This window comes from Lutra lutra, chromosome 15, assembly GCF_902655055.1.
Source record: "Lutra lutra chromosome 15, mLutLut1.2, whole genome shotgun sequence".
NCBI classification, from domain to species: Eukaryota; Metazoa; Chordata; class Mammalia; order Carnivora; family Mustelidae; genus Lutra; species Lutra lutra.
This window is the reverse complement of record NC_062292.1, coordinates 38618642-38633350: the sequence shown is the minus strand read 5'-3', so window position 1 is coordinate 38633350 and position 14709 is coordinate 38618642. Positions and strand designations below refer to the sequence as shown.

Genomic DNA, 14709 nt, shown 5'->3' with positions numbered 1-14709 from the left:
AAGTGCTAGAAGACAATGAGATATATTCTAATGTAAGTGTATCCGCAAAGAGACAAAAATACCAACCTTATTATTGGTGCATTACAAAGCTTTTTATATAGAAACATATGGTCAGTGCATCCAGCTCTCTGTCTTTGAAATAAGAGGAAATATACTTGCATGCATTAAAATCATAAAGGAGCCAAAACATCTGGGAGTTTTAGAAGAAAAGCAAAATAGTTATGGGAGGAAAGTCCAGATTAAAAAATGCAGATGTTTAATTGGGCTGTCAGTTATGTTATGAGGAAATAAGGGCAGAAATAACCAGAAGCCACTGGTGGAAAATTAAAATAGTTTCGTGAACCCTTGCCAAGCTAAAAGCAATGAAATCGGTAACATAATATGGACAGGGGCATTCTCAACTGAGATCTGAAAATGTTACCATGTGCAATTTTATAAATTAGCCATTTCCAAAAAATCTTTTTCATTAAAGCACAATAAAAAGTTTTTCAGCCTCTCTTCTCTCTCTTCGGTCATTAACATCGGGCAGTTATTCGGAGTTTGGCTTTCATCAATGACAAGCTCTCCCCCCACCCTCCTCACCCGGTTTCTAAGACCCTCTAATACTGCTGAGTGGCCAGAAATTACAGATGCAAGGAAAGCTGACAAATGCCTGCCAGGCCCCTCCCCCATTGCCTCGATAGTCAAAGCCCCCGCCAAAACATGCCTGAGAGCAGTGCACCGAGAGACAAAGGCACAAAGATTCCATTTTCTCAGGGAAAATAGATTTCATGTGTAAAACACTAGTGAGAAAAAATTGAAAGCTGACACATATGTGCAATTTTAGAGAGGCAGGGCTGAATATTTCAAGAAGATTGAAATTGCATTTGATTGCATCAAAGCTTAACAAATGTTGTTTAACCTAAAAGTCTTTTCAGTCTGTAAAAAGACATTCAGTGGCAAGATATTTTATTTTTTTTTTAAGCACATGGTTAAAAAGAAAAAAGAATCTTGAGCTCAGTGGAGAGATGTTGATTACATACTACTGTTGCATAAAGAATTAACACTGGCTCACATCACAGGGTCTACAAAATAAAGGGGGAAAGTTAAAAAAAAAAAAACCAACCCTATTGAATCAAAGGGTTCAGAAAGATAATATTAAATCCTTATGAGTATGTTTCCTATAAAAAGAATCCCCTCCCAGCAGCCCCAGGGTATCATTACTGGAGAGGCAGTGAGTGGTTTATTAGAGATTCAAACCTTGGCATCTGAGCCTTGCCAAGCATGCAAGTTTTAGCTTGTGAGCTCAGGGTCCTTGGCTTGCACAGTCCCTTCTGGCATCTAACAGTGAGGGCCGTCTGGTTGGTCTCCACACGCCAGGCAGTGTGTGGGTGCAAAGGCTCAGACGAGGAGACAAAGGAAGATCATCATTTGCTATGGAAGGTCATGCTTCATGCTTTTCTTCCTACCTAAATTCATATATGCCAGCAAAACATTTAGGGACGATAGGAGAAATATGTGAAAAAAGAAGACATAACAAAATGAATCAGGGAATTAATCTATAACATATCTTCAAGTGATATAAATAAATATACAGAGAGAAAGAGGGCGAAAGAAAGGAGAGAGAGAGAAAGAGGGAGAGAGAAGGGAGAGAGAAAGTTAGAAATGTTGACTTAAAATGATCTTTTCATTGAAGGGGAGGAAGAAGCTTTTCCCCCCTGCCTTCTTAGATTTTTAACTTTGGTGGGTGGTTTTTTGGTTTGTTTTTTGTTTTTTAATTTTTAATTTTAATTATTTATTTGACAGAGACAGACACAGCGAGAGAAGGAACACAAGCAGGGGGAGTTGGGAGAGGGAGAAGCAGGCTTCCTGCTGAGCAAGAAGCATGATTCAGGGCTCTATCCCAGGGCCCTGGGATCATGACCTGAGCCGAGGGCAGATGTTGCACAACGGAGTCACCCAGGAACCCCATTTGGTGGGTGTTTGTGTTTCTTTAACTTCATGTACCATGCAAAGCTAATTCAGTTGTACATGAAAAGAAACTGTGAGGTCACTTTTATTTATTTAAAAAAAATATTTAAGTATAATTAACATACAATACCCTATTAGTTTCACGTGTTTATCATAGTGGTTTGATATTTTTATGCATTATGAAATGATCCCCACAATAAGTTTAGTTACCATCTGTCACCACAGAAGATCATTACAATATTATTGACTATGTTCCTTATGCTGTACATCACATCCCCATGACTTATTTATTTTTTAACTGTAAATTTGTATCTCTTAATCCCAGTCACCTATTTTGCGAACCTCCTAAACCCTCCTTACTCTGCTAACCAACGGCTTATTTCCTGTATTAATGGGTCTGTTTCTGTTTTACTTTGGTTTTTTTAGATTCCACATGTAAGTGAAATCATACAATATTTGTCTTTCTCTGTCTGACTTATTTCACTAAGCATAATATCCTGAAGGTCCATCCATGTTGTCTCAAACGCAAGATTTCATTCGTTTTCATGGCCAAGTAATATTTCTTTGTAGATATATAGCCCGTCTTTATCTGTTCATCTGTGGATGGGCACAGACTGCTTCCATATCTTGACTATTGTAAATAATGCTGCGATTAACAAAGGGGTACATCTCTTCGAATTGGTGCTTTTATTTCCTTCAATACTTACCCAGGAAGGAATTGCTGGATCACCTATAATTCTGTTTTCCATTTTTTGAGGAATCTCCATTGGCTCCACCAATTGACATTCTCACCGGTAGGGATTTCTTTTACTCCACTCCTCGTCAATACTTGCTATCTTTTTCTTCTTCATGATAGCCATTCTGACAGGTGTGAGATGATATCTCATTGTGGTTTTGATTTGCATTTCCCTGATAATTAGTGATGGTGAGCATTTTGAGCATTTTTTTTTTTCATGTGTCTGTTGTGCGCATCTGTATGTCTTCTTTGGAAAAATGTCTATTCAGGTCCTCTGGCCCTTTTAAAATCAGGTTGTAGAGTTGTTGGGTTTTTTTTAATATTAAGTTGTACACATTCTTTATAATTTTGATATTAACCTTTTATCAGATGTATGTTTTTCTCCCATTCGGTAGGTTGCCTTTTTTTTTTTTTTTAATGTTTTCCTTAGATTTGCACAAAAACATTTTAGTTTGATGTAATCTCATCTGTTTATTTTAGCTTTTGTTACCCTTTCCTGAGGAGACTGCCCCCTCTCAAATATTTCTGTGACCAAAGAGCTCACTAACTATGTTTTCTTCTTTCTCAAATGGAGCCTGCCTACATTCCCTCCGAATCTTTCAAGAGGATGCTGTTCTTGATAGATGGGTTCAATATTTGCAGAATATTTGGAACGGGCTTAATATATGTTGAAATGTGTTGGACCATTAACAGGTTAAACTGTAATTAATAGTAGCTGTCAGGGGTTAGAGTCCAAGAAAATGCACTGGGAATATTTTAATTAAAAAAAATTACAATAAAATTTTTAAAAATTGAGAACACATTCTGTACTGTGCCACTCCCTTTCAAGTTCCTGCAGTTCTTAAATTCCTTTAGTCAATAGGAATATCAGAGAGAGAGAGAGAGAAAAGAAACTAACAAAGTACTTCATAACCTTATAAGAGATGACTGAGAGGAAAAACGAGAATCTTAGGTAAATCCTATGACCGCTCAAATGTTTTACACAAACTCTATTTCCACAACAATATTCATGTCAGGAAACATTCTAGCTGTCCCTCCCAATCTGATCAAAATACTATACAGCATTTTGAACAAGATAGTCATACCATTAATTAATAAAACTACTATTTCAATTAGGTTATTAAAAATAACCTAAATGTTCAAAGCCTTCATCTATTTGCTATCAAAAGGGAGTGTTCCACATATCTGAGAGCTGGGAGCATAATTACACGTATTTAGCCACTGTAAGTTTAGTGAATCTCAGAGCCTGTTTCCCTTAATATAATATGAGGAATTTTGTCAATCATAGGAAATTTGAGGGGAGGGGATTAATCCACAAAGTCAGTGTTGGCTCCCAAAATGCTAACATACATGTGTGCACAGTGGGAAGAGAGTGTAAAACTTCTGTTGTGTTTTAAAAGTTTAAAGTTTAGTATGAAGATCAACCCCATGTCATTAATGGAGAAAGGAAGTCTCCGGTGAATTCAGTAAAATAAATCAAGCAAAAGCTACGTAATCACCACACCACGGACCGGTTCACTGATGTATTTGTACACATTTTAGAATGTTTCTGTAACTTTGAATCTGATGCTCTGCGATCTCAAATTTCTTCAAGTATATGTGACGTATTGACATTAACTTTCTCCCCGTTAGTCATGTGTCTGCTAAGCCAGTGTGCACAGAGTAGCGGAGTGAGCCCAAGTGAATCGGGGTCATGTCCCAAAGTCCACCCAGAAAATAAATTCCCTTAGGCCCCGCCCCTCACTGCCAAGTCCACTGCCTTGGCCTCGGAGGACTTTCCGTACACTTCCTAGTGTGCCAGCCAACAGGGTCGTTCATGCCTCTTCAGTCATACTTCCTCGGCAACCCCTAGGGCATCACCTCAGGTGCCGAAGCACAGAGAAGAAAATTATGAAAAGAAAGCTTATTGTTATATGGATGATATTGAGGAAAATACTGACAATCTTTTAAAATATATGTATCCTCGAAGAGAGAACATGTATGTCTGACCTAAGAAGATCAACAAACTTACACAGTATAAAAAGTGTTTCTTTCTTCCAGTAATTTTTTAACCAAATACCAAGATTCCCTAATTTAAGGGTAAAAAGGAAAATAATACTGTGCTTGTCTTCATTTAACCTAATTGAAAGGGAGAAAACCACATCGATTAGTCACATTCAGTATTTTCTTTTTTGAAAATTCAGCTGCTGTCGTAGACTAGGATAATGATACGGAGATAACGTTGTGTTATTTAGATAAATGAGTCTCTATAGAGAAATTAAGATGATGAAAAACAAAGCAAATATATTTAATATGTCTGGTAATAAAATCTATCTATCAACTGTAGTATGGTGGGTAGTATTTTAAAACCTTTTTAAACACGGGAAGTACGTCCAAAGGAAAATGAATCCTTATAACTAATTAACATTGCAAAGGTAGCCAAAGCTATCTGTTATATCTTTTCAGGGGTTTCTGGTTATTACTTGACAAGACATTTTATGGTGGGGAAACCCAGACAATGTTTTCTAGGGCCAAATTTGTAGCCTTAGAAAAGGAAAAAATTAGGACACGAGATGTGGCAGATCTCTACAGAGTGTTGAATTGGAAAACATCCCTATAAGAGGACAAAAATCAGTTGTAGCTAATTTGCTTAGCATGGCCTGAGTTTCATTTAATATCGTTTTGTTTCGTATAGGGATCTTGGCAAAATTTGCAACGAATCCATAAAGGAAACTGAAAGCAGTTTGATCTTCATCTTCAGTGACAGTCCCACAAAAGTTGAAGAAATATGTTATGTCTCCAAAGAGTACAGTTGTGCCCTAAAATTAAAACATGATTAAGGTATGACATTTCTTTTAATTCAGTTGCAATGCTTTGTTCTTTCCATTACAGATAATTTCTTCTTTTTTTCCCCTCAGTCTCTCTCTTCCTTTTCTTCTTCTCATTAGCAGATTGTCTTTTATAATTGATGTTGTTTACTGTCCTTTCATCAAATATATGCCACATCACTTAGGCGAGCCATCTGACAGGGCACCTAAATACACATTAGAAGGTACTGGGAGCCATGAGTCGCTCTGACCGCCTCATCAGGGAAGTTATAATAAGCATCTTGATGCCACTGAGTGCAATGCCGTATTCAAATAATAGCCTTCATCTTTACCCTCTTTAAATATAAAAGTAAACCTTGAAGTCTTTGAAGGACCTAACCAAACAAAACACACATGAAAATAGACCAGTAAGCCTTTGGGGGAAAAAATCCTTACGTAAAAATCTGTAAAGAATCTTAGCAGTTTTTCAAGAAAGACCTCTAGGTAAATGATGGCTGTGAAGGAGACACATGTCCATCTCAATATTATGAGGATTACTATTGTGGGCCCTCTATGCCAGTTTTGCTCCCAGCAGGATTTTTCTTTTCTCATCAAGTTTTCAGGGCTATCTACTGTTTCTGTGCGTAAAGCGTATTTAGTGGTCCCACAAAGCTGCACTAATTAAAAAAAACAAAACACACACACACATACACACACACTCACACACCACCACCAACAACAACAATAAAAAACAACCAAAAAACTTTGTCAAGTGGTCAGACAGACTGGAACTAGAGGATTATAGGTAAGAGGGATAAAATGAAGGGTTGGAAGCTATAATTTCTATTTCTGTGGTGGCAACCGCATCAGCTGTTGGAGTCAGGCAGTTAAAGAATATGGCTACTTAAGCATAGAGTCTGGGAAGAAGACACTTCAAAATATAACAGTAAGTCAGGCCTCTAGTCGTAAAGATACACTAAATGATGGGCATCCCTTGCTGGGTCCCTTTCCTGATTGTCCCAGCGTCCCTCTTTCTCACACGGATGTCTTCCACTTCCATTTGATTCCATCCTTGTCTTTGACAAAGCCATCTATTACTATATATATAATATATATATTATATATATATATGTATTTAAACCTTATATTTTAACTCTAGTTGCTTGGCCTCTGACTACCATCACACGCTCTGTGCTCCTAGAAAACAGAAAACATGTTTTAAAAGGAGACATTGTGGGGCGCCTGGGTGGCTCAGTGGGTTAAAGCCTCTGCCTTTGGCTCAGGTCATGATCTCAGGGTCCTGGGATCAAGCCCCGCATCGGGTCCTCTGCTCAGCAGGGAGCCTGCTTCCCTTCTCTGTCTCTCTGCCTGCCTCTCTGCCTACTTGTGATCTCTGTCTGTCAAATACATAAATAAAACCTTTAAAAAAAATAAATAAAAATAAAAGGAGACACCGCATCTCAAAGGGCTTCTCATTTGGCCGAGAATAGTTCGTTCTTGAACAAGATCTGTCGATTTTCAGAAATAGCCCCTCCCTGGAAATGGTTTTAAAGAATGTGTGTGTACATATGGGTGTCAGGCAGTCAAATTTGTAGATGGAGTAATTTGAAGAATGAATTATTATAGTGACAGGATTGCTTATAAAATGATGAGAAATATAGATGTCTGTCTAGCCTACATAATATTCACTACAATCTTGGGAATTTCATTCCATAATTTGGCCTTATATTTTTATTGGAATTAACAGAATCAGAGGGTTGGTAGAAAGCACAGAAATTTTATAATACAGCTCTCGTATTGAAATGAAGAAAATGAAGCCCAGAAAATAGTCTGTTCCAAGTCATTCTGCTTGTCTATAAATGCTGTTGGTTTAATTTTAGTTTTGCATATATTTAGGCAAAGAAAATATTTTCCCAGAAACTAGTTACAAATGTTTGAGAAGAGATATAATCATTAAAATATGTATGTAGTAAAATATAACTATTATTCAATAGTGGATAATATATATTGAAGTTGCCTGGAGATTTAATTCATCTAGGAAAACTTACTTTCATTGTTAATATATCCTCTGATCTCTATATATGTATATGTAAAACAGCTCAAATATCTATATAAATGCACTTTATTTTTGTATACAAGTACAACCCACTTTTGACTTTTTTGTGTTATGATTATATGTTACTCACAGTTCTGTAGTTTTAACCAGAACAAAAAGGATTGCCCAGAAGAAAAGAAGGTAAGTTATTTCAAAAGTTGGGTTGGAAATTCAGAAATTCTTTTTACATTACCAACATTGTGTTCTTTAAAAATATAAGACAAACTCTTATTTTTTCATTTATGAGTATTTCCATAAGAACTGACAGAAATGGGGGTGGGGAGGAAATCCACTAGATTTCCTATTATTAGAGGCAATTGGGTGGCATCCTATAGGAAATATAGTTTGCTCTTGAAGATGGAATAGGCTTAACGTTAAAAAAAAAAAACCCTAAGATATTATACATACCAAAAAAATATGTTTATAAAACAAAGCTTTTACATTTTTAATTATACCCCTAAGCTGGCTTTCTAGTTTTTCTAGGATATGAAGGCATTCAAAAAAAAAAAAAAAAGAAAGAAAGAAGAAGAAAAAGAAAGAAATATTTACTCAGATTAGTGTTGGGAACATCACATAGAAATATTTGTGGTGATGTTACTGGAAATGAGTATTTTTGTAAAGTAAACAAGTAGAATGGCTGAGCTTTAAAAAGCCTGCCACACTGCCTTAAGGTTAAAAATGCAAGTCTAGATATATCTAAGAAATTGTAATTTGTTTAACTTTTTAGTTCTAGCATTTTCTGATGCAAATATTTAAAAGATGGCTATGTCTTCAGTTAAAAATGAACATTTTGATGAGGTAGTAATACTTAGGTTGTTTTCACTTTCCATAATTAAATGCTACTTGCTACTTATTCAGGGCATACATTTCAGTCCCAAATCACTGAGGACACATCTAAGTAATATAATATATTTTTTTAAATTAAACAACAATTTTGTGGCAGTTTTCAGGTTTGATTTCAATTTGTGTTTTAGGGACTTCAAATTTAGTTAAATAGCATCAAGATGTTAATTGTCTCTATGATCATTATAATTTAAATAACAGTATGTAAAATACAGAACATGATAATACAATAAATGAAGACTTAAGGAAAAATTGCATTCCTTCATCCAAAAAGTGGGGAAAATCAGGGCAAATGAGGATGAACATTGATTATTTTTCCTGGTACTTTTATAGACTGATCTATGAAAGTTGGGTTTGATATACCTCGTCTTAATGGTATATGAAGCAACCCATGGCTGACATCAGAGTTTTTAGGTGTGTGGTATGTATATTCTTAATAAAGATATCTATGATCCAACATTGCAGAGATAATTAGGCTTCACATAGAACTACCTCTTCTAGAATCTCCTTCAGGGACAAGGTATCACCTGCCCCTTCTACAGATAGTGCCAAAGGATCTAACTCAATGAAAATTCAAATCAAAATGCACAAAAATACAGGATTCCCAACCTGCTGTTTTTATCGCCAGATAAATTATATATGCACAACAATATTTGCCCATTGTTAATTTTTATGTTGCACAATTATACTGAATTTTGAGTGGCATCTTTAACAAAAGAAGCCTAGAAACATCCTTTGGTAACAAAGGAAAAAGTCATCACGTATGCTTGAGAAAACATTTTCCGAGTTATTGTGGGGATTGCTGAAAGACACACTGAAAGATGTTTATGGCTCAAGAATATATCTCACTTAAAAACTGGGCTGTGCTTTTGTATTTTATCAACTTCATAATCATAAAGGAAACTTAGAAGGAGAAGAAATGTAAGTGAAAATCTTGTTAAGAACAGTAATTATACAGTTAGCAAAGTGACTGCTTATTTTTTCAAGATGAAGTTTCATTTTAAGGAAATAACATTTTTGGGAAAAGAAGTTGATTAACAAAACTGAGCATTCACGCAAGGCAGTGTGCCACATAACTCACAACGCCAGTGCAAAAATGTCAGCTGGTAGAAGGGGATTCAATGCTGGTCTATAATAAATAGGCATATTTTCTCCACTGAGAAGAAGAGCTCTCTTCAAATCTTGAGCGCTAGTGTGGATATGGACATTTTGAATATGAGAAAAGGGAATTTGATTCATATTCCATAGTTATACGGCCATGGAAGGCTTTGATTTCTCCAGTGGGTATCATGGAAATCACAGTAACTATGACCAACTTGTGTTGACTAAATAGGACTTAATTTTTCTCTGGGCCAGGGTTCCTCAACAGAGGCACTATTGATATTTTGGACCAGATAATTCTTTGGCATAAGAGATTGTATATTGTAGCATTGTGCTTTGTAACACTTTTAGTCAGTATCCTTGGCCTCTACTCACCACATGTTAGTAGCATTCCTCTCTCACCACATTGATATTATCAGACATTGCCTTTGGTTGAGAACCACATGTCTAGACATTTTTCATTTCTTCTCTTATCTCAATGGAAAATGAGTTATGTTGATTTTTTGCATTATCTTTAATAGACATTTTCTATAAAGTACTTTTATGTACTAAGTGAAGAAATGGTTTATAATGTTAATGTCTCTGCAGGTTACAAAAAATGGGAATCTCTGGTATATTCATTACTTGAAACATTAAATATTGGATTAAAAATACACAGATTATAAGGGATACTGAATGTGAACTCACACTTTGTGCCATACCTGAAAACTTGCAGTGCAAGTCAGGTAAATTAATGCATGTTTGCCTGTGATTGGACATGAAAAATTTCTTCTTGTGTATTATAGTTAAATATAGCAATACATTTTCAGAGGTAACTTTCTGCAGCAGAGAACAAATTAAGACCCTATCAGATACTTTTTCATGGAGTCCTGATTATAGCAGGAGAGTGGCCCTCATTGCGCTTTCCATAAATGTTGGCTTTCTCCATCTACTAAAGCACAATTTCCCTGGAACGGCTCACCAAATACTGAAAACAAAAGCAAAACATCTGCAGAGAACTTGGGAAATCATCATCAAAATGGGCTGATAGCCATGTGTTTAAAATGTGAATTATCAACTATTTTTTTAACTAACAACAATGAGATGGTAGAGGATTATTAACTTGATACATTTTGGGGACTTGAGGGGTTTTTCGGTGGAAATCAATTGATAGGAAAGGAAAAAAAAATAAGCTACGTGGAAGTCTAAGAAGCAAGCCATCAAAAGAGAAATATGTGGGAAATAAGGAATCCCAAGTTTTTAGAGCATAGGGGAAAAAATGTGTTGATAGTATTGATCCACTGGTCTTCTAAAAACCGTGAAAGTCATTAAGCCAATATGTCTTAGCTTGGTTTAGCTTTAACCAAAAAAAAAAAAAAAAAAAAAAAAGCTATATGAATGATTTCGATGTATTAAATGATGTTTTATTTAGCTTTTGTATACAATTATAAGTGTATGTGGCTTCCCCAGTGAGTACCTGGAAAACTGAGCCGATTTGCTTTTCCTTCTTGATGGCATTCATGTACTTTCTCCAAGCTTTATAAGATCGCCTACTTAAAGACCCTCTACTAATGATATGGAGGCGTTAAAATTTAAATACAACTAATATTTATTTTTTATTATATTTTTCAGACTTGAGATTTATAAAAAGGCTCTGGATCCATGAAAGATAAAATAACAGGTTTGCCTTTTACAGACCTTGAGTCCTACACTAAGAATAGATACAGGCTGAGTTCCTTTCTAGCATGAATTTGATTATCACTGAACATATAGCCATGAATCTATAATGCCAAGAGTTAGACATAACACTTGGAAGGCTTATAGCTCCAACTTCTAGTAATGAAATTGTAAGAGTTATGCTTATAGCTTTTTCTTTCTTTAAAAGAGCTCAGAGTAATGGTACTTTTTTTTTAATCTGCAGTGAAGTCTTTCCCTGGTAACACATAAACAGAAAAGTGGCTATGAGGACTTATCATTGTTACTGAATTTTAAAAGTAATAAAGCATTTTTATAGAAGATACGTAGGAAATTGAAAATATAATTTCCTTTGCCAATGCATTATGTCACTATTTCTTGCAACTTAATTACTAAAGGATGATTTTAATAATCACACATTTTCTAGGGCAAAATTTCCCAATTTTACCAGAATTACTGGGAAGACGTGTTAAAATATAGATGCTGGGTTTCAAGCCCAGCAATAGGCAGGGCCAGAGAACTGCATTTCTTGCAAGTGCTCAGGTAATCCAGGCCCCCAAAGGCCCATGGCTTTAGACACATACTTATTTCTGATCTAGCTTCTTACTGTGCTTAGTAACTTTCTCTTTATTGAAAATGGGAAGGCCCACTTAAATGTAAATTTGTTAAAGGAGTTGTATATATTTCAGTTTACTCATCATTAGTAGACCAAATCAGCTTCGTCACTGAGAGGAATGACTTATGACAGTGCATGTTTTTAATAAAAGATTCTCCACACAGCATTGAAAGACAGGAAACCCTAAAAGGAAAAAGAAAACTGATAAAACTACACTCAAACAGGGCTTTAAATTAGCTAAAAACTTTTTTTTAAAGTCCTGCCTGCTTACAAAGTAAAAGTACATTTTCTCACACTTAGCAAACACTTAGTTATCAATATTTTGTTCATATTTTTCCTTAGTCATCCTTTTTCCACTTGCCAGAAAAGAATTAATCATTCTCACCATTCAGTGTCCCCCCAACCACAGTATACAATTGTTCTTGCCTTATATATATATATATATATTTTTTTTTTTTTTAAAGATTTTATTTATTTATTTGTCAGAGAGAGAGAGGGAGAGAGAGCGAGCACAGGCAGACAGAATGGCAGGCAGAGGCAGAGGGAGAAGCAGGCTCCCTGATGAGCAAGGAGCCCGATGTGGGACTTGATCCCAGGACGCTGGGATCATGACCTGAGCCGAAGGCAGCTGCTTAACCAACTGAGCCACCCAGGCGTCCCTTGCCTTATATATATTATACAGCTTAAAAATGTACAGCGCGACCCTACTAATTCAGTACTTTTATTTAAACTTTGGCAAGGTCCCATTAAATTTAAGATGTCATTACACTATAGGACATTAACTATACTGAATAAATTATTCAGGATTCAAAAGAATCTTTTCAAAGGTATGCAGGCCTGTTACCTACAGTTGTACAGGCTGTGCACTTCACAACTTCTGGAGGCACCATTGATCTAGATGATGATGTGAATGGTATTCTCTGGAATTGTGTGATCAGGTGTTCTTAGTCAGAAACAATAGGCCATGTTTAATAAGACAGACATAAAGTTCTTGTTTTAACTCCAAAATTCTTGGAGAATTGCAGAAGAATTGCACATGTGATTGTGTCTGATTTAGTTGACTGCTGTTAGCTCAATATGGATCAGTAATAATCTACACCTTCCCACAAAAACCGTGAAAAGCTTAGTGTTTCAGTGAGTTGGGTTTCTGGTGTGAGGGAAATGAGAAGTCTCTTAGCTTCGTAGCTGGTAGAATGAATCCAGAGCTGACCACTTCTCAGATACTATTTTCAATCCTGCCTTGTTTGGAGGTAAACCAAGGTACCAACTGCGAATGTTCATTTACGAAGAGCACTAAACAGATGTTCCACACTCAGCATAATAACTGAGAACCTTAGAAAAGCAAGAAATTGTTGAATTTTTTTCAGTTAACCTCAATGACCTCTGAACAAATACATACCAGTTTTGCCAGTGAAGTGTGTCAAAATAGCACCTTGATTCTGGCTTTGGAATAAAAGTTTATGGAGTTTTTGATAACTTCTAGCCTTTGACAACACAGCAGGGGAAGCTGAGAAGGGAGTTATTTTTAGCTGAATACCGGAAAATCATCATCCAGTTTCCTCTGCTCAGTCACTAATAACCACAGACAGCCTTAAAAAGAGTTGTTGATTAATCTGTGTCCAAACATTTTATTTTTTTCTTAATGCCGCCATTCAGAAACACTTACAGTTAAACCTTGCCGTCTGGTTCTTCTTAGAAGACCAACTTCTGCTGATAATACCTATTAACACTTTATCGATGCTTTATAAAACCAGCAATAGAAGGCTTTGAGAGTGTCCACTTTTTGTTTCCCACCCATTTTAATAATCCTGGCCCATCCTCTTCCGCAGAAGCAAATGCACAAATGTGGAGACACTTCTGACCGAGTTCATAACGTGCACATCCAAAGCATTGACGTTGATGCCGTATCCATGGTTTTCAAAGGGGAGGGTAATCTGTGATAACAAAATTGTATCCCTTCCTTCCTGCAATTACCTCACTATCCTCACAGCCTTGACATCTGGAAACCCACAGCTACAGTAGCAGCTGTGATTCCTGTTGTACAACAGGAAGTTGACTACACATTCCAAAGCGCCCTCATTGTTTTGATATTTTTCTGGCTGCTTAAGAAGCTTGGATATTGGAGAACACACTATTGTGTCCCAATCGCAGTTTGGAACCATACACCAGAGTGTATCTTGTCACAATCTGAACCACTTATACATATGGAAGCTCGTCTTTTTCTTCATGACAGATGACTGTTCATTGTGGTCATGGTCCGAAGTTAACCATGTTAGACACTGCACACTTTATTAGAGAATTAACTGATTTTGCTCATAATTGCACTCCTTTCCAGAGTTTATTTGGTGGTATCACCTCCGCCATAATTTTCTCAAGTAATCAGCATGGAAGGAGGCTTCTCCAAAGACACGCTTCTGTCTAAACACTTGGAAGAGAATTGATTATTTGAAGTTAGAAATTGATTCTCATAGTATTGTGAGAAGCACTATGCCTTGCATTTGCTCACAGAGGGTCTCACTTAACAGAGATTTTCAGATCCTTATCAGTCTGCTAGAAATCAAGAGATCTCCAAAAGGAGTGCAGAATTATTAGTATTGGGCAAACACAATTGTATTTTATCTTCACTGAATGTCTGAAACTGTTTTGTGTTTTTGAGCCAGTAAAATTATAATGTTGTTTATTCAGAATTCTTTTATTCCTTAGAAAGAATCAAAAGAAATAAGTATTGTGTTGTTTTACTGTTAATTTATCTTTAAAGTGGCTACAAATAATAGCTATCTTCATTATAAGAGCATTGTGCTTTTTTTACTCATCAAATTAAGAATGAAATGGATTTTAGTAACACCCTACAATTGCCTTATTAATCAAAATTATTACCAGTGATCTCCTTGAAGTTGAACTGGTTTGC

General features: G+C 36.0%; 1 long non-coding RNA gene across 2 annotated transcripts in view; it reads left to right on the top strand.

Annotated features, from left to right (window-relative positions):
* Positions 1-14709, top strand: part of LOC125086193 (uncharacterized) — a 65984-nt gene that overhangs the window by 30430 nt on the left and 20845 nt on the right. For both annotated transcript variants that reach the window (XR_007123116.1, XR_007123117.1), the window contains exon 2: positions 5361-5506. This is a non-coding gene — a long non-coding RNA (uncharacterized LOC125086193). The remainder of the gene's footprint in view (positions 1-5360; positions 5507-14709) is intronic.